The following is a 7,516-nucleotide window of genomic DNA, read 5'->3' as shown; positions in this document are numbered from 1 at the left end:
TTTTTATTTTTTTATTTTTGATAAGCATTTCATGTCTTTGATGTCACACATGGAGTAAATTTTAGTTATACAGTCAAGAATGGCCTTCATAAGTTGGTAACCCGGTGCGATGAGTATTTTTTTTCAGATTTGCGGACACAAGTATTTTGAATGAAATCATATCTTCATAATTCACTATTATAAGGTAGCATACCCATATATATTTATGCCGACATGAATCAATTAGTGTGTGAACTAAATCAATTTCAGAGCATTTATGTTGTTTAAAATCATGCTCGGATGGTTACCCAGTATGATATTTATTTTCACCGATTGATAGATCAAAACTGCAAAGATGTATCATGCTTTGTGATTAATTGAAGTGGTACCAACAAGAGGAATGCATGTAGAAATGTGATGTAAACAAAATACTTTTATAAATTATTTTGATATTTAAATATTGTCTTTGGACACAAAAAATGACATGTCAAGTCAATTGACCATTTTTGAAAATAGTGGCTATTCTATAGATGAACAACCCATCAGACCAGGTTTACATGAAAAGCATTTAAACTGTCTCTATTTCAGCGCAAGTATTCTCTGAGTATCCTGCAAGTAAGCCATAAGCAAATTCAGAGCATTTTGTTTGACATATACATTCTGCATTTAGTATTTACATTTTGCATTTTGTGCTGTATTTGCAGAAATGGGAAATCGTCCACCTCCACGTCCACGTCCACGTCCACCTCCACCTCCACCACCAGGTTTACATGAAAAGCATTTAAACTGTCACTATTTCAGTGCAAGTATTCTCTAAGGATTTTGAAAATGTTCCGAGTATTTTGTTCGAAGTATACATTTTGCATTTAGTATTTACATTGCATTTTGTGCTGTATTTGCAGTAAGGCCTAACCCAGTACCTCCACCAAGTAAGTACAGTGCCCTCTGTAAGATCAAACAATTTATAGAAGGTTAAAGTACAGATTGTCAGCTTTTATTTTAGGTCTTTTTTTAGGGTACACATATTGGTTTAACCATTTAGAAACAACAGCACCATTTATACACAGTCCCCCTATTTCAGGGCACCAAAAGGATTTGGACAATTGGCTTGACAGGTGTTTCTGATTGGTCAGTCTTGATTCTAGGCTTTGCTTTTGGCGTCTGCTGTTGGTGCCTGTCAACATGAGGACCAAAGAGGTGTCAATGAAAGTCAAGCAAGCCGTTATGAGGCAGAGAAATCAGAAACAAATATAGAGACATAGCCCAAACCTTAAAGCACTTGGTTTATAAGAATATCCCGCCTTCCTTGCTCTAAACCGTGCCCCCAAGCCCCCTTTGGCCTTATAAGACAGAGGAGGCTAAAAGCCAGAGTTGTAAGCACTGAATAGACATGGAGTAAGAACCGCTGAAGCCCGGAAGTGACTATGGAAAAGCAATTGGCCTCGGCACACAAAGGCAGGCCCAGCATTCGACCTGCTGTGGAAAGCCGGCTATTGCCATTAGTGGCCCAGGTATTATTGGACAGGCGTTTATTGAACACTGCTAATTTCACTGTAATGTTTTGTTCTGTGTGGGTGTGTGACAGATTGTTGAGCAGACAAGATACATATTCCATGTGTTTTACAGGGTTTGAAAAGGAATGGAGGGACACCACTTGGGAGTAAGTGCAGTAAAACATTTGCAAACGCTTTAAAAACATAATATCAATAAACATTTTAACATGATAAAGAGCTGGATTTGTTTTAAGGTTTTAACGCATTTAGTTACATTTGATCACAATTCTGCTCCACTGGAGCTGGTATAACAAAATATTCTTACTTGTGGCCCTGACCCTTTTCTCTCACAGTGAGAGAGATAACATGTTGGAGTACTTGATGAAATATGTCCCACGCGAACCTGAGATAAAACATGTGAGGATTCTCCTTCACGGGCCAGTTGGAGCGGGCAAATCCAGCTTCATCAACTCAGTCAACAACATCTTTCAGAATAAGATTACAACAAAAGCCTTGGTTGATTCTGACACAGGTAGAAGTTTCACGACAACAGTAAGTACCTCTTGAATAGACCTCAAGGTTGGAGTCTATTCATTTAGAAGTTTGAACACTAGCAAAGCAGGAGACACTTGTTAGTTTGCAGGTGAATAGTGCTGTTTTGTAGGCGCACAAAATTGGGTTACAATGGCAAAAGTAGCTCTCAAAACTTTGTTTGAAAACAAACATGGGCAACAAAAAAAAAGTAGATTGATCAATACTGAAATGTCCCAGAAAAACCCAATGCATTGCATGTAGGACATTCGACTTAAAGTGTCCTGTCTGAACTAACGCTAGCTTATAGGTTGATATTTTATTGATCAAAGCCAAAAACATAAATCTCATTAGACCACACAGTCCTTAGTTTTTCTTTTTTAAATAAGCATTTTGCTCATGGGTGTGGGGAGGTGGACCAATGTTTTTCGAAGCGGTCGTTTCTTGACAATATTTCTGTGTTCTATTTAGGGGACCCATCTAGTTCAGGAGCTTCCCCAGGGATTGAAAGTTACATAGTATCTTTAAAGTCAGATTGGATTTGAAATCCACTGATTAGATAGGCCATTTAGCTGACGCTCTTATCCAACTTACATTGACAGCAACTTACATTACAGGGAGTGCAAACATTTTTCAGTATATATTGTCCCGCTGGGTATCGAACCCATAACCTAAGCATTGTTACCGCCATGCTCTACCAACTGATACATAGAGGACCACATAAGGTTGCTTACATAAAACTCAAACTGTATTACAGTACAAAACCCACACAATTGAAAATGGACCATCTGGAAAGTATCCCTTTGTCTTCAATGATGTCATGGGTTTGGAGGTTGGAAGTGGCGAAGGAGTACATGAAGACGACATCATCAGCGCACTGAAGGGTCATGTCAAAGATGGTCACAAGGTGCAATACATTATTTCAGTAACACTGTACATTAATATATGCCATTTAGCTGGCACTTTTATCCAAAGCAATGAGTGCATACATTTCAGTATATATGGTCTCAGTGGGAATCAAACCCACAACCTAAGCGTTGTTAGCGCTGTGCTCTACCAACTGAGCCACAGAGGACCACAGAGGACCTTATATAGATTATACTGTCGCACTCACATTTCACTGTGAAACAATCAGCTATTTTTTGTTTCTGTCTCTGGCTAGTTCACTGAGGGTCTTCCGTTGTCAGAGGGTGAGAAGGGGTACAATCGCTATCCCAGTTCAAGTGACAAAGCCCACTGCCTGGTCAGTCTGATTCCAGCAGACAAGATCTCTATCATGACTGATGATGTCATCACAAAGATGAGGAACATCAGATTAGTGGCCAGTGACCTGGGTAAGTGGAAACCCCTTTACTTTGCAACTTGCACTTCACGTTTCAAGTGGTTGTCTGATCAGGCTGTCATCTTACATATGCCATTTAGCTGATGCTTTTATCCAAAGCGACTTACAGTGCAGTGAGTGCATACATTTTTCAGTATGTCTGGTCCCGGAATCAAACCCACAACCTAAGCGTTGTTAGCACCATGCTCTACCAACTGAGCCACAGAGGACCATCCTGTGGTAACTAGATTCTTATGCTGCCTGGAACCCTGTTGTTAACTGAGCCTAGGCCTACTGTTACTATGCATGATATAGGCTAACCTGCCCATGTATTAGTTCATTGTTTGCAATTGATTTAATATTTAATATTGAATGATTTTGTACTTGGTGTTATCTCCAGATACAAGTCTTACAGCTGACAAGATTTATCATTTAAAAGGCTGATTGTGGGTTTTCGTCATGGCTTTCACCCGTTTTGAGAATCTGTTGCCACCAATCAAATGTTGATGATGATTCATGACGATTCAAAATTACAGCATTTCCTGGCTTCACTGCAACAATTGTATCTCTCAGAGGAATCCAGTGGTCCATAGTTCACTGGATCCAGTTATTATACACCATCAATAAGATGGGCTCCCTGCCTGATGCCCTCCTGTTTCCTTGCTTCAAGCTCATTCTTGCCCCTTCGCCTTAGATCATTAAAACAGCTGTTCTTCGAACCTGAGACGAGGAGGCAGCTGCCTTTACCTCCTGTTAGCCACTGTAGTCTACATTGCTTAACCTTGTTCTGATTTAAAACCTCTTATAAATCAACTAAGGACTATTTTGGCAGGGATCCCCCAAGTGGTCATCCTGACCAAAGTGGATAAGGCTTGTGAACTGGTGGTGAAAGACCTCAGAGAGGTGTACAAGAGCAAGTACATTCATAAGATGGTGAGGTACTTCCATGACTATCTGTCCCAAAACCATAACAGAATATATAAGATATTTCATTTGTTCTTCTTTTGGCTCTATACTCCAAAATGTTGGATTTGAAATCAAACAATTACTGTGAGGTTAAAGTAGAAATGCTCATCTTTTACTTGAGGGTATTGGTGTACATATTGGCTTCATCGTTTAGAAATGACAGCACATTTTACACAGGGAGGGTCCCCCTATTTCAGGGCATCAAAAGTAACAACTGGCTTGACAGGTGTTTCCGGTAAGTCAGGTGTGCTCCGTCACATCATTTGTGCAGGCATAAAAGAGCTGTCAATGTCTAGTATTGATTCTAGGATTTTCATTTACCTTCAACAGTTTGGAACATCATTAAAAATAAAAAAAGCTCGGTAATTGCAAACAAGCAGGTAGGCCAAGGAAGACTTGACAATGACCCAAATGTACTGTCATAGCAACTACTGTAGGGAGTTTTTCAGGACCAAAAAGTGGAAGATCTTGACTGGCCAAGTCAATCTTCAGATTTAAATCCAATTGAACATGCATTTCATTTCCTGATGATAACATTTTAGGCAAAAAGACCTCAAAACAAACAAACAACTGAAGATGGCTGCAGTCCAGGCCTGGCAGAGCATCACCAGAGAAGACACCCAGCATCAATGGGTCGCAGACTTCAGGCAGTTATTGCATGCAAAGGATTGTCGGCCAAATACTATACAAGTGCTTAATTTGGACATTATATGAATCTGCCCCATGACTTTTGGTGCCCTGAAATAGGGGGACTATGTATAAAAAGTGTTGTCATTTCTAAATGGTAAAACCAATATGTACACAAATACCCTCAAATAAAAGCTGATGATCTCCACTTTAACCTCATAATAATAGTTTGATTTCAAATCCAAACTTTTGGAGTGTAGAGCCAAAAGAAGAAAAGATTCTTCACTGTCCCATTACTTGCGCAGGGCACTATATACTATATAGTAAGGAACATGCATATACAAATCACAAGAAACATGCACGGTCCAAAAGGTCATTTATTCCCCTTAAGGAGACACTATTTAATGTATGGATCCAGCTGGCTTCTTTTTAAGAAAAGAATAATCTATTTTTGGCGGCTCACAGCCAAACTAACTGCACAGTTTCTTGTTAGAAGATTGCTCATGAACTTAGTGCTTGGTGTGACCAGCACTACCCTGCCATGGGGTCACATTTACCCGACGGCAGCAAGGCATGAAAGTGTTACCTATCTGCAGAGATGTACGATATAACTGTACTGTATATCATTCTATACCTCTGTTTCAGATGGAGGAGTGCAGTGCAAAACTGGGCCTCCCAATGTACTGCATCTTGCCAGTGAGGAACTACCATCAAGAAACCGACTTGAACAATGACATGGACGTCCTGATTTTGAGAGCACTGAGACAGATTGTGGAATTTGCAGATGACTTCTTGACAGAGGTCCCATTAGATGGTACTATGGATTTGCTGATCCCTCTGTTTCTGATGAATAACTGATATTTTCCTCCCTCTTATAAAACCTGCATATTGCACAAAATAACCATCATGTTTTAAATTGGCACAGGATGGCACTTGTTGTATTCCAGAACCAAATGTATATCAAAACTGAAATTCATGTAGGTTCAGGCAGGCACTTTAAGGAGGACGGCAGCTGGCTGATCTCACGCTATGCAAAACATGTCTGAGTTTGCAGAACTCCAACATAGTTGAGCAGTTGTTCGCCACTGATTATACGGGTACGTTTTGGGCTTCCACCCACTGCCCCACCCACCGCCTCAGCTTCCACCCCAGCCTCCACCCCACCCACAGCCCCACCCACCGCCCCAGCCTCCACCCCAGACTCCACCCCACCCACTGCCCCACCCACCGCCTCAGCTTCCACCCCAGCCTCCGCCCCACCCACCGCCCCAGCCTCCACCCCAGACTCCGCCCTAGTCTCCGCCCCACCCACCGCCCCAGCCTCCGCCCCAGCCTCCGCCCCAGCCTCCACCCCAGTCTAATGTTTGTTTAATGTCAGGTGGGGAGCTATATCAATAAATGAATTGAGCCATCCATTTATGCCAAACCTAATGTATTACCATTTTCATTCAATTATTATCGTATTAACGCCATAAGTGTCCTGACTGAACCATGTTTTTTACAAAGACATGGTCATGACGCATGTGGATCAAAAGAAAACTGCATATAACGGATGCATGTGATGCATCCTGCAGTAATTCCAAACATGCAAACTAAGTGATAATAACATCAACATGCACATTATGTTCTCACAGCTTTTGGGGATCCATGGAGGACCATCACCTGGGAGTAGGTTCTGCATTTACTTGACATTTATTTGATTGACACTGAAAAATCTAAGACCCGAAATGCAATCTTTTATAAGAGAATTTGATCTGATTTTGATTATAATGTTCAGCTTTCTAAGCTGCAATGTGCTACATTATAGGAAGATATTGCATGCTGAATTTACTTTTGTCCAACAGTGAGAGGGATGAGATGCTACACCAACTGAAGCATTTTGTTCCATGTAACCCTGGGGTTAAACATGTTAGAATTCTCCTCCATGGACCAATCGGAGCGGGTAAATCAAGCTTTGTGAACTCAATCAACAGCGTCTTTCAGAACAAAATCACAACGGTTGCTATGGTTGATTCTGCTTTGGCAGATAAAAGCTTCACAACAAAAGTAAGTAATTTTGTACATAACACACCATTAATAGCACCCTTGATATAAATGGTAGTAACTAAGGTTCAGGGTTGATTTTTGTATTATTTAGAACTGAGTTTGAAACTGGTTAGGTATGGCCAAATCAAAAAATATATGGACTGCAATCTCTCCATGCTTTTTAACTTACAGTATTCATGAAGTTGAATATCAAACAATTCTACCAATTCAAACAGAACAGTGATAGTGTCTCATACTACATGACAACTTGTAATTATAATAATATGCATTCCATACTCTTGATTGTGGTCTTAAATTAAAGAGGACATCTGTTCCATATTAAATCAAGAGATAAAATGCATTTAATCTTCACATGTTGAGTTCACATGCAAAGGTTACACATTATATACAATAAAAGAGAACAAAAATTAACAAAATGCTATGTATATATATCTATATATACAGTACCAGTCAAAAGTTTGGACACACCTTCTCATTCAATGGTTTTTCTTTATTTTATTTTTTATTATTTTCGACATTGTAGATTAATATTGAAGACATCAAAACTATGAAG

The sequence above is a fragment of the Argentina silus genome (assembly GCF_951799395.1).
Source record: "Argentina silus genome assembly, chromosome: 9".
Classification (NCBI taxonomy): Eukaryota; Metazoa; Chordata; class Actinopteri; order Argentiniformes; family Argentinidae; genus Argentina; species Argentina silus.
Note: the sequence above shows the minus strand (reverse complement) of the source record.